Genomic DNA, 13,812 nt, shown 5'->3' with positions numbered 1-13,812 from the left:
GTTCAGTGTTAATCAGTGAGACTCCCACAGGGTTCAGTGTTAATCAGTGAGACTCCCATAGGGTTCATGTGTTAATCAGTGAGACTCCCACAGGGTTCAGTTTTAATCAGTGACACTCCCACAGGGCTAAGTGTTAATCAGTGAGACTCCCATAGGTTTCAGTGTTAATCAGTGAGACTCCCACAGGGTTCAGTCTTAATCAGTGAGACTCCCACAGGGTTCAGTGTTAATCAGTGAGACTCCCACAGGGTTCAGTGTTAATCAGTGAGACTCCCACAGGGTTCAGTGTTAATCAGTGACACTCCCACAGGGCTAAGTGTTAATCAGTGAGACTCCCATAGGGTTCAGTGTTAATCAGTGAGACTCCCACAGGGTTCATTGTTAATCAGTGAGACTCCCATAGAGTTCAGTGTAAATCAGTGAGACTCCCCTAGGGTTCAGTCTTAATCAGTGAGTCTCCCACAGGGTTCAGTGTTAATCATTGAGACCCCCATAGAGTTCAGTGTTAATCAGTGAGACTCCCACAGGGTTCAGTGTTAATCAGTGAGACCCCCATAGAGTTCAGTGCTAATCAGTGAGACTCCCACAGGTTTCAGTGTTAATCAGTGAGACTCCCATAGGGTTCAGTGTTAATCAGTGAGACTCCCATAGGGTTCAGTATTAATCAGTGAGACTCCCATAGGGTTCATGTGTTAATCAGTGAGACTCCCACAGGGTTCAGTGTTAATCAGTGAGACTCCCACACGGCTAAGTGTTAATCAGTGAGACTCCCATAGGGTTCAGTGTTAATCAGTGAGACTCCCACAGGGTTCAGTGATAATCAGTGAGACTCCCACAGGGTTCAGTCTTAATCATTGAGACTCCCATAGGGTTCAGTATTAATCAGTGAGACTCCCATAGGGTTCATGTGTTAATCAGTGAGACTCCCACAGGGTTCAGTGTTAATCAGTGACACTCCCACAGGGCTAAGTGTTAATCAGTGAGACTCCCATAGGGTTCAGTGTTAATCAGTGAAACTCCCACAGGGTTCAGTCTTAATCAGTGAGACTCCCACAGGGTTGTGTTAATCAGTGAGACTCCCACAGGGTTCAGTGTTAATCAGTGAGTCTCCCACAGGGTTCAGTGTAAATCAGTGACACTCCCACAGGGCTAAGTGTTAATCAGTGAGACTCCCATAGGGTTCAGTGTTAATCAGTGAGACTCCCACAGGGATCATTGTTAATCAGTGAGACTCCCATAGAGTTCAGTGTTAATCAGTGAGACTCCCACAGGGTTCAGTGTTAATCAGTGAGACTCCCATAGGGTTCAGTGTTAATCAGTGAGACTCCCATAGGTTTCAGTGTTAATCAGTGAGACTCCCACAGGGCTAAGTGTTAATCAGTGAGACTCCCATAGAGTTCAGTGTTAATCAGTGAGACTCCCATAGGGTTCATGTGTTAATCAGTGAGACTCCCACAGGGTTCAGTGTTAATCAGTGACACTCCCACAGGGCTAAGTGTTAATCAGTGAGACTCCCATAGGATTCAGTGTTAATCAGTGAGACTCCCATAGGGTTCATGTGTTAATCAGTGAGACTCCCACAGGGTTCAGTGTTAATCAGTGAGACTCCCACAGGGCTAAGTGTTAATCAGTGAGACTCCCACAGGGCTAAGTGTTAATCAGTGAGACTCCCATAGGGTTCAGTCTTAATCAGTGAGACTCCCACAGGGATCATTGTTAATCAGTGAGACTCCCATAGAGTTCAGTGTTAATCAGTGAGACTCCCACAGGGTTCAGTGTTAATCAGTGAGACTCCCATAGGGTTCAGTGTTAATCAGTGAGACTCCCATAGGGTTCAGTGTTAATCAGTGAGACTCCCACAGGGCTAAGTGTTAATCAGTGAGACTCCCATAGAGTTCAGTGTTAATCAGTGAGACTCCCATAGGGTTCATGTGTTAATCAGTGAGACTCCCACAGGGTTCAGTGTTAATCAGTGACACTCCCACAGGGCTAAGTGTTAATCAGTGAGACTCCCATAGGATTCAGTGTTAATCAGTGAGACTCCCATAGGGTTCATGTGTTAATCAGTGAGACTCCCACAGGGTTCAGTGTTAATCAGTGAGACTCCCACAGGGCTAAGTGTTAATCAGTGAGACTCCCACAGGGCTAAGTGTTAATCAGTGAGACTCCCATAGGGTTCAGTCTTAATCAGTGAGACTCCCACAGGGTTCAGTGTTAATCAGTGAGACTCCCACAGGGTTCATTGTTAATCAGTGAGACTCCCATAGAGTTCAGTGTTAATCAGTGAGACTCCCATAGGGTTCAGTCTTAATCAGTGAGACTCCCACAGGGTTCAGTGTTAATCAGTGAGACTCCCACAGGGTTCATTGTTAATCAGTAAGACTCCCATAGAGTTCAGTGTTAATCAGTGAGACTCCCATAGGGTTCAGTCTTAATCAGTGAGACTCCCACAGGGTTCATGTGTTAATCAGTGAGACTCCCACAGGGTTCAGTGTTAATCAGTGAGACTCCCACAGTGCTAAGTGTTAATCAGTGAGACTCCCATAGGGTTCAGTGTTAATCAGTGAGACTCCCACAGGGTTCAGTGTTAATCAGTGAGACTCCCACAGGGTTCAATCTTAATCAGTGAGACTCCCATAGGGTTCAGTATTAATCAGTGAGACTCCCATAGGGTTCATGTGTTAATCAGTGAGACTCCCAGAGGGTTCAGTGTTAATCAGTGAGACTCCCACAGGGCTAAGTGTTAATCAGTGAGACTACCATAGGGTTCAGTGTTAATCAGTGAGACTCCCACAGGGTTCAGTGTTAATCAGTGAGACTCCCACAGGGTTCAGTCTTAATCAGTGAGACTCCAATAGGGTTCAGTATTAATCAGTGAGACTCCCATAGGGTTCATGTGTTAATCAGTGAGACTCCCACAGGGTTCAGTGATAATCAGTGACACTCCCACAGGGCTAAGTGTTAATTAGTGAGACTCCCATATGGTTCAGTGTTAATCAGTGAGACTCCCACAGGGTTCAGTCTTAATCAGTGAGACTCCCACAGGGTTCAGTGTTAATCAGTGAGACTCCCGCAGGGTTCAGTATTAATCAGTGAGACTCCCATAGGGTTCACGTGTTAATCAGTGAGACTCCCACAGGGTTCAGTCTTAATCAGTGAGACTCCCACAGGGCTAAGTGTTAATCAGTGAGACTCCCATAGGGTTCAGTGTTAATCAGTGAGACTCCCACAGTGTTCAGTGTTAATCAGTGAGACTCCCACAGGGTTTAGTCTTAATCAGTGAGACTCCCATAGGGTTCAGTATTAATCAGTGAGTCTCCCATAGGGTTCATGTGTTAATCAGTGAGACTCCCACAGGGTTCAGTGTTAATCAGTGACACTCCCACAGGGCTAAGTGTTAATCAGTGAGACTCCCATAGGGTTCAGTGTTAATCAGTGAGACTCCCACAGGGTTCAGTGTTAATCAGTGAGACTCCCATAGGGTTCATGTGTTAATCAGTGAGACTCCCACAGGGTTCAGTTTTAATCAGTGACACTCCCACAGGGCTAAGTGTTAATCAGTGAGACTCCCATAGGTTTCAGTGTTAATCAGTGAGACTCCCACAGGGTTCAGTCTTAATCAGTGAGACTCCCACAGGGTTCAGTGTTAATCAGTGAGACTCCCACAGGGTTCAGTGTTAATCAGTGAGACTCCCACAGGGTTCAGTGTTAATCAGTGACACTCCCACAGGGCTAAGTGTTAATCAGTGAGACTCCCATAGGGTTCAGTGTTAATCAGTGAGACTCCCACAGGGTTCATTGTTAATCAGTGAGACTCCCATAGAGTTCAGTGTAAATCAGTGAGACTCCCCTAGGGTTCAGTCTTAATCAGTGAGGCTCCCACAGGGTTCAGTGTTAATCATTGAGACCCCCATAGAGTTCAGTGTTAATCAGTGAGACTCCCACAGGGTTCAGTGTTAATCAGTGAGACTCCCACAGGGTTCAATCTTAATCAGTGAGACTCCCATAGGGTTCAGTATTAATCAGTGAGACTCCCATAGGGTTCATGTGTTAATCAGTGAGACTCCCACAGGGTTCAGTGTTAATCAGTGAGACTCCCACAGGGCTAAGTGTTAATCAGTGAGACTACCATAGGGTTCAGTGTTAATCAGTGAGACTCCCACAGGGTTCAGTGTTAATCAGTGAGACTCCCACAGGGTTCAGTCTTAATCAGTGAGACTCCAATAGGGTTCAGTATTAATCAGTGAGACTCCCATAGGGTTCATGTGTTAATCAGTGAGACTCCCACAGGGTTCAGTGATAATCAGTGACACTCCCACAGGGCTAAGTGTTAATTAGTGAGACTCCCATATGGTTCAGTGTTAATCAGTGAGACTCCCACAGGGTTCAGTCTTAATCAGTGAGACTCCCACAGGGTTCAGTGTTAATCAGTGAGACTCCCGCAGGGTTCAGTATTAATCAGTGAGACTCCCATAGGGTTCATGTGTTAATCAGTGAGACTCCCACAGGGTTCAGTCTTAATCAGTGAGACTCCCACAGGGCTAAGTGTTAATCAGTGAGACTCCCATAGGGTTCAGTGTTAATCAGTGAGACTCCCACAGTGTTCAGTGTTAATCAGTGAGACTCCCACAGGGTTTAGTCTTAATCAGTGAGACTCCCATAGGGTTCAGTATTAATCAGTGAGTCTCCCATAGGGTTCATGTGTTAATCAGTGAGACTCCCACAGGGTTCAGTGTTAATCAGTGACACTCCCACAGGGCTAAGTGTTAATCAGTGAGACTCCCATAGGGTTCAGTGTTAATCAGTGAGACTCCCACAGGGTTCAGTGTTAATCAGTGAGACTCCCATAGGGTTCATGTGTTAATCAGTGAGACTCCCACAGGGTTCAGTTTTAATCAGTGACACTCCCACAGGGCTAAGTGTTAATCAGTGAGACTCCCATAGGTTTCAGTGTTAATCAGTGAGACTCCCACAGGGTTCAGTCTTAATCAGTGAGACTCCCACAGGGTTCAGTGTTAATCAGTGAGACTCCCACAGGGTTCAGTGTTAATCAGTGAGACTCCCACAGGGTTCAGTGTTAATCAGTGACACTCCCACAGGGCTAAGTGTTAATCAGTGAGACTCCCATAGGGTTCAGTGTTAATCAGTGAGACTCCCACAGGGTTCATTGTTAATCAGTGAGACTCCCATAGAGTTCAGTGTAAATCAGTGAGACTCCCCTAGGGTTCAGTCTTAATCAGTGAGGCTCCCACAGGGTTCAGTGTTAATCATTGAGACCCCCATAGAGTTCAGTGTTGATCAGTGAGACGCCCACAGGGTTCAGTGTTAATCAGTGAGACCCCCATAGAGTTCAGTGCTAATCAGTGAGACTCCCACAGGTTTCAGTGTTAATCAGTGAGACTCCCATAGGGTTCAGTGTTAATCAGTGAGACTCCCATAGGGTTCAGTATTAATCAGTGAGACTCCCATAGGGTTCATGTGTTAATCAGTGAGACTCCCACAGGGTTCAGTGTTAATCAGTGAGACTCCCACACGGCTAAGTGTTAATCAGTGAGACTCCCATAGGGTTCAGTGTTAATCAGTGAGACTCCCACAGGGTTCAGTGATAATCAGTGAGACTCCCACAGGGTTCAGTCTTAATCATTGAGACTCCCATAGGGTTCAGTATTAATCAGTGAGACTCCCATAGGGTTCATGTGTTAATCAGTGAGACTCCCACAGGGTTCAGTGTTAATCAGTGACACTCCCACAGGGCTAAGTGTTAATCAGTGAGACTCCCATAGGGTTCAGTGTTAATCAGTGAAACTCCCACAGGGTTCAGTCTTAATCAGTGAGACTCCCACAGGGTTGTGTTAATCAGTGAGACTCCCACAGGGTTCAGTGTTAATCAGTGAGTCTCCCACAGGGTTTAGTGTAAATCAGTGACACTCCCACAGGGCTAAGTGTTAATCAGTGAGTCTCCCATAGGGTTCAGTGTTAATCAGTGAGACTCCCACAGGGATCATTGTTAATCAGTGAGACTCCCATAGAGTTCAGTGTTAATCAGTGAGACTCCCACAGGGTTCAGTGTTAATCAGTGAGACTCCCATAGGGTTCAGTGTTAATCAGTGAGACTCCCATAGGGTTCAGTGTTAATCAGTGAGACTCCCACAGGGCTAAGTGTTAATCAGTGAGACTCCCATAGAGTTCAGTGTTAATCAGTGAGACTCCCATAGGGTTCATGTGTTAATCAGTGAGACTCCCACAGGGTTCAGTGTTAATCAGTGACACTCCCACAGGGCTAAGTGTTAATCAGTGAGACTCCCATAGGATTCAGTGTTAATCAGTGAGACTCCCATAGGGTTCATGTGTTAATCAGTGAGACTCCCACAGGGTTCAGTGTTAATCAGTGAGACTCCCACAGGGCTAAGTGTTAATCAGTGAGACTCCCACAGTGCTAAGTGTTAATCAGTGAGACTCCCATAGGGTTCAGTCTTAATCAGTGAGACTCCCACAGGGTTCAGTGTTAATCAGTGAGACTCCCACAGGGTTCATTGTTAATCAGTGAGACTCCCATAGAGTTCAGTGTTAATCAGTGAGACTCCCATAGGGTTCAGTCTTAATCAGTGAGACTCCCACAGGGTTCAGTGTTAATCAGTGAGACTCCCACAGGGTTCATTGTTGATCAGTAAGACTCCCATAGAGTTCAGTGTTAATCAGTGAGACTCCCATAGGGTTCAGTCTTAATCAGTGAGACTCCCACAGGGTTCATGTGTTAATCAGTGAGACTCCCACAGGGTTCAGTGTTAATCAGTGAGACTCCCACAGTGCTATTTGTTAATCAGTGAGACTCCCACAGGGTTCAGTCTTAATCATTGAGACTCCCACAGGGTTCAGTGTTAATCAGTGAGACTCCCACAGGGTTCAGTGTTAATCAGTGAGACTCCCACAGGGTTCAGTGTTAATCAGTGACACTCCCACAGGGCTAAGTGTTAATCAGTGAGACTCCCATAGGGTTCAGTGTTAATCAGTGAGACTCCCACAGGGTTCATTGTTAATCAGTGAGACTCCCATAGAGTTCAGTGTAAATCAGTGAGACTCCCCTAGGGTTCAGTCTTAATCAGTGAGGCTCCCACAGGGTTCAGTGTTAATCATTGAGACCCCCATAGAGTTCAGTGTTAATCAGTGAGACGCCCACAGGGTTCAGTGTTAATCAGTGAGACCCCCATAGAGTTCAGTGCTAATCAGTGAGACTCCCACAGGTTTCAGTGTTAATCAGTGAGACTCCCATAGGGTTCAGTGTTAATCAGTGAGACTCCCATAGGGTTCAGTATTAATCAGTGAGACTCCCATAGGGTTCATGTGTTAATCAGTGAGACTCCCACAGGGTTCAGTGTTAATCAGTGAGACTCCCACACGGCTAAGTGTTAATCAGTGAGACTCCCATAGGGTTCAGTGTTAATCAGTGAGACTCCCACAGGGTTCAGTGATAATCAGTGAGACTCCCACAGGGTTCAGTCTTAATCATTGAGACTCCCATAGGGTTCAGTATTAATCAGTGAGACTCCCATAGGGTTCATGTGTTAATCAGTGAGACTCCCACAGGGTTCAGTGTTAATCAGTGACACTCCCACAGGGCTAAGTGTTAATCAGTGAGACTCCCATAGGGTTCAGTGTTAATCAGTGAAACTCCCACAGGGTTCAGTCTTAATCAGTGAGACTCCCACAGGGTTGTGTTAATCAGTGAGACTCCCACAGGGTTCAGTGTTAATCAGTGAGTCTCCCACAGGGTTCAGTGTAAATCAGTGACACTCCCACAGGGCTAACTGTTAATCAGTGAGACTCCCATAGGGTTCAGTGTTAATCAGTGAGACTCCCACAGGGATCATTGTTAATCAGTGAGACTCCCATAGAGTTCAGTGTTAATCAGTGAGACTCCCACAGGGTTCAGTGTTAATCAGTGAGACTCCCATAGGGTTCAGTGTTAATCAGTGAGACTCCCATAGGGTTCAGTGTTAATCAGTGAGACTCCCACAGGGCTAAGTGTTAATCAGTGAGACTCCCATAGAGTTCAGTGTTAATCAGTGAGACTCCCATAGGGTTCATGTGTTAATCAGTGAGACTCCCACAGGGTTCAGTGTTAATCAGTGACACTCCCACAGGGCTAAGTGTTAATCAGTGAGACTCCCATAGGATTCAGTGTTAATCAGTGAGACTCCCATAGGGTTCATGTGTTAATCAGTGAGACTCCCACAGGGTTCAGTGTTAATCAGTGAGACTCCCACAGGGCTAAGTGTTAATCAGTGAGACTCCCACAGTGCTAAGTGTTAATCAGTGAGACTCCCATAGGGTTCAGTCTTAATCAGTGAGACTCCCACAGGGTTCAGTGTTAATCAGTGAGACTCCCACAGGGTTCATTGTTGATCAGTAAGACTCCCATAGAGTTCAGTGTTAATCAGTGAGACTCCCATAGGGTTCAGTCTTAATCAGTGAGACTCCCACAGGGTTCATGTGTTAATCAGTGAGACTCCCACAGGGTTCAGTGTTAATCAGTGAGACTCCCACAGTGCTATTTGTTAATCAGTGAGACTCCCATAGGGTTCAGTGTTAATCAGTGAGACTCCCACAGGGTTCAGTGTTAATCAGTGAGACTCCCACAGGGTTCAATCTTAATCAGTGAGACTCCCATAGGGTTCAGTATTAATCAGTGAGACTCCCATAGGGTTCATGTGTTAATCAGTGAGACTCCGACAGGGTTCAGTGTTAATCAGTGAGACTCCCACAGGGCTAAGTGTTAATCAGTGAGACTCCCATAGGGTTCAGTGTTAATCAGTGAGACTCCCACAGGGTTCAGTGTTAATCAGTGAGACTCCCACAGGGTTCAGTCTTAATCAGTGAGACTCCAATAGGGTTCAGTATTAATCAGTGAGACTCCCATAGGGTTCATGTGTTAATCAGTGAGACTCCCACAGGGTTCAGTGATAATCAGTGACACTCCCACAGGGCTAAGTGTTAATTAGTGAGACTCCCATATGGTTCAGTGTTAATCAGTGAGACTCCCACAGGGTTCAGTCTTAATCAGTGAGACTCCCACAGGGTTCAGTGTTAATCAGTGAGACTCCCGCAGGGTTCAGTATTAATCAGTGAGACTCCCATAGGGTTCATGTGTTAATCAGTGAGACTCCCACAGGGTTCAGTCTTAATCAGTGAGACTCCCACAGGGCTAAGTGTTAATCAGTGAGACTCCCATAGGGTTCAGTGTTAATCAGTGAGACTCCCACAGTGTTCAGTGTTAATCAGTGAGACTCCCACAGGGTTTAGTCTTAATCAGTGAGACTCCCATAGGGTTCAGTATTAATCAGTGAGTCTCCCATAGGGTTCATGTGTTAATCAGTGAGACTCCCACAGGGTTCAGTGTTAATCAGTGACACTCCCACAGGGCTAAGTGTTAATCAGTGAGACTCCCATAGGGTTCAGTGTTAATCAGTGAGACTCCCACAGGGTTCAGTGTTAATCAGTGAGACTCCCATAGGGTTCATGTGTTAATCAGTGAGACTCCCACAGGGTTCAGTTTTAATCAGTGACACTCCCACAGGGCTAAGTGTTAATCAGTGAGACTCCCATAGGTTTCAGTGTTAATCAGTGAGACTCCCACAGGGTTCAGTGTTAATCAGTGAGACTCCCACAGGGTTCAGTGTTAATCAGTGAGACTCCCACAGGGTTCAGTGTTAATCAGTGACACTCCCACAGGGCTAAGTGTTAATCAGTGAGACTCCCATAGGGTTCAGTGTTAATCAGTGAGACTCCCACAGGGTTCATTGTTAATCAGTGAGACTCCCACAGGGCTAAGTGTTAATCAGTGAGACTCCCATAGGGTTCAGTGTTAATCAGTGAGACTCCCACAGGGTTCAGTGTTAATCAGTGAGACTCCCACAGGGTTCAGTGTTAATCAGTGAGACTCCCACAGGGTTCAGTCTCAATCAGTGTGACTCCCATAGGGTTAAGTATTAATCAGTGAGACTCCCAGAGGGTTCATGTGTTAATCAGTGAGACTCCCACAGGGTTCAGTGTTAATCAGTGACACTCCCCCAGGGCTAAGTGTTAATCAGTGAGACTCCCATAGGGTTCAGTGTTAATCAGTGAGACTCCCACAGGGTTCAGTGTTAATCAGTGAGACTCCCACAGGGTTCAGTGTTAATCAGTGAGACTCCCACAGGGCTAATTTTTAATCAGTGTGACTCCCATAGGGTTCAGTATTAATCAGTGAGACTCCCACAGGGTTCAGTGTTAATCAGTGAGACTCCCACAGGGTTCAGTGTTAATCAGTGAGACTTCCATAGGGTTGAGTGTTAATCAGTGAGACTCCCATAGGGTTCAGTGTTAATCAGTGAGACTCCCACAGGTTTCAGTGTTAATCAGTGAGACTCCCATAGGGTTCAGTGTTAATCAGTGAGACTCCCATATGGTTCAGTGTTAATCAGTGAGACTCCCATAGGGTTCAGTGTTCATCAGTGAGACTCCCACAGGGTTCAGTATTAATCAGTGAGACTCCCACAGGGCTCAGTGTTAATCAGTGAGACTCCCACAGGGCTAAGTGTTAATCAGTGTGACTCCCATAGGGTTCAGTATTAATCAGTGAGACTCCCACAGGGTTCAGTGTTAATCAGTGAGACTCCCACAGGGTTCAGTGTTAATCAGTGAGACTTCCATAGGGTTGAGTGTTAATCAGTGAGACTCCCATAGGGTTCAGTGTTAACCAGTGAGACTCCCACAGGTTTCAGTGTTAATCAGTGAGTCTCCCATAGGGTTCAGTGTTAATCAGTGAGACTCCCATATGGTTCAGTGTTAATCAGTGAGACTCCCATAGGGTTCAGTGTTAATCAGTGAGACTCCCACAGGGTTCAGTGTTAATCAGTGAGACTCCCACAGGGTTCAGTATTAATCAGTGAGACTTCCATAGGGTTGAGTGTTAATCAGTGAGACTCCCATAGGGTTCAGTGTTAATCAGTGAGACTCCCACAGGTTTCAGTGTTAATCAGTGAGACTCCCATAGGGTTCAGTGTTAATCAGTGAGACTCCCATAGGGTTAACTGTTAATCAGTGAGACTCCCACAGGGTTCAGTCTTAATCAGTGAGACTCCCACAGGGTTCAGTGTTAATCAGTGAGACTCCCACAGGGTTCAGTGTTAATCAGTGAGACTCCCACAGGGTTCAGTGTTAATCAGTGACACTCCCACAGGGCTAAGTGTTAATCAGTGAGACTCCCACAGGGTTCATTGTTAATCGGTGAGACTCCCACAGGGCTAAGTGTTAATCAGTGAGACTCCCATAGGGTTCAGTGTTAATCAGTGAGACTCCCACAGGGTTCAGTGTTAATCAGTGAGACTCCCACAGGGTTCAGTGTTAATCAGTGAGACTCCCACAGGGCTAAGTGTTAATCAGTGAGACTCCCATAGGGTTCAGTGTTAATCAATGAGACTCCCACAGGGTTCAGTGTTAATCAGTGAGACTCCCACGGGGTTCAGTGTTAATCAGTGAGACTCCCACAGGGTTCAGTCTCAATCAGTGTGACTCCCATAGGGTTCAGTATTAATCAGTGAGACTCCCAGAGGGTTCATGTGTTAATCAGTGAGACTCCCACAGGGTTCAGTGTTAATCAGTGACACTCCCACAGGGTTCAGTGTTAATCAGTGAGACTCCCACAGGGTTCAGTGTTAATCAGTGAGACTCCCACAGGGTTCAGTGTTAATCAGTGAGACTCCCACAGGGTTCAGTGTTAATCAGTGAGACTCCCACAGGGTTCAGTGTTAATCAGTGAGACTCCCACAGGGTTCAGTGTTAATCAGTGAGACTCCCACAGGGTTCAGTCTCAATCAGTGTGACTCCCATAGGGTTAAGTATTAATCAGTGAGACTCCCAGAGGGTTCATGTGTTAATCAGTGAGACTCCCACAGGGTTCAGTGTTAATCAGTGACACTCCCCCAGGGCTAAGTGTTAATCAGTGAGACTCCCATAGGGTTCAGTGTTAATCAGTGAGACTCCCACAGGGTTCAGTGTTAATCAGTGAGACTCCCACAGGGTTCAGTGTTAATCAGTGAGACTCCCACAGGGCTAATTTTTAATCAGTGTGACTCCCATAGGGTTCAGTATTAATCAGTGAGACTCCCACAGGGTTCAGTGTTAATCAGTGAGACTCCCACAGGGTTCAGTGTTAATCAGTGAGACTTCCATAGGGTTGAGTGTTAATCAGTGAGACTCCCATAGGGTTCAGTGTTAATCAGTGAGACTCCCACAGGTTTCAGTGTTAATCAGTGAGACTCCCATAGGGTTCAGTGTTAATCATTGAGACTCCCATATGGTTCAGTGTTAATCAGTGAGACTCCCATAGGGTTCACTGTTCATCAGTGAGACTCCCACAGGGTTCAGTATTAATCAGTGAGACTCCCACAGGGCTCAGTGTTAATCAGTGAGACTCCCACAGGGCTAAGTGTTAATCAGTGTGACTCCCATAGGGTTCAGTATTAATCAGTGAGACTCCCACAGGGTTCAGTGTTAATCAGTGAGACTCCCACAGGGTTCAGTGTTAATCAGTGAGACTTCCATAGGGTTGAGTGTTAATCAGTGAGACTCCCATAGGGTTCAGTGTTAACCAGTGAGACTCCCACAGGTTTCAGTGTTAATCAGTGAGTCTCCCATAGGGTTCAGTGTTAATCAGTGAGACTCCCATATGGTTCAGTGTTAATCAGTGAGACTCCCATAGGGTTCAGTGTTCATCAGTGAGACTCCCACAGGGTTCAGTATTAATCAGTGAGACTCCCACAGGGCTCAGTGTTAATCAGTGAGACTCCCACAGGGTTCAGTGTTAATCAGTGACACTCCCACAGGGCTAAGTGTTAATCAGTGAGACTCCCATAAGGTTCAGTGTTAATCAGTGAGATTCCCACAGGGTTCATTGTTAATCAGTGAGACTCCCATAGAGTTCAGTGTTAATCAGTGAGACTCCCATAGGGTTCAGTGTTAATCAGTGAGACTACCACAGGGTTCAGTGTTAATCAGTGAGACTCCCACAGGGTTCAGTGTTAATCAGTGAGACTCCCACAGGGTTCAGTGTTAATCAGTGAGACTCCCACAGGGTTCAGTGTTAATCAGTGAGACTCCCACAGGGTTCAGTATTAATCAGTGAGACTTCCATAGGGTTGAGTGTTAATCAGTGAGACTCCCATAGGGTTCAGTGTTAATCAGTGAGACTCCCACAGGTTTCAGTGTTAATCAGTGAGACTCCCATAGGGTTCAGTGTTAATCAGTGAGACTCCCATAGGGTTAACTGTTAATCAGTGAGACTCCCACAGGGTTCAGTCTTAATCAGTGAGACTCCCACAGGGTTCAGTGTTAATCAGTGAGACTCCCACAGGGTTCAGTGTTAATCAGTGAGACTCCCACAGGGTTCAGTGTTAATCAGTGACACTCCCACAGGGCTAAGTGTTAATCAGTGAGACTCCCACAGGGTTCATTGTTAATCGGTGAGACTCCCACAGGGCTAAGTGTTAATCAGTGAGACTCCCATAGGGTTCAGTGTTAATCAGTGAGACTCCCACAGGGTTCAGTGTTAATCAGTGAGACTCCCACAGGGTTCAGTGTTAATCAGTGAGACTCCCACAGGGCTAAGTGTTAATCAGTGAGACTCCCATAGGGTTCAGTGTTAATCAATGAGACTCCCACAGGGTTCAGTGTTAATCAGTGAGACTCCCACGGGGTTCAGTGTTAATCAGTGAGACTCCCACAGGGTTCAGTCTCAATCAGTGTGACTCCCATAGGGTTCAGTATTAATCAGTG

The sequence above is a fragment of the Petromyzon marinus genome, unplaced genomic scaffold (assembly GCF_048934315.1).
Source record: "Petromyzon marinus isolate PM22_M1 ecotype Great Lakes invasive population unplaced genomic scaffold, UKy_Petmar_22M1.pri1.0 PM_Scaffold_9, whole genome shotgun sequence".
Taxonomy (NCBI): domain Eukaryota; kingdom Metazoa; phylum Chordata; class Hyperoartia; order Petromyzontiformes; family Petromyzontidae; genus Petromyzon; species Petromyzon marinus.
The sequence above is the reverse complement of the archived record's forward strand: the minus strand, read 5'-3'. Positions refer to the sequence as shown.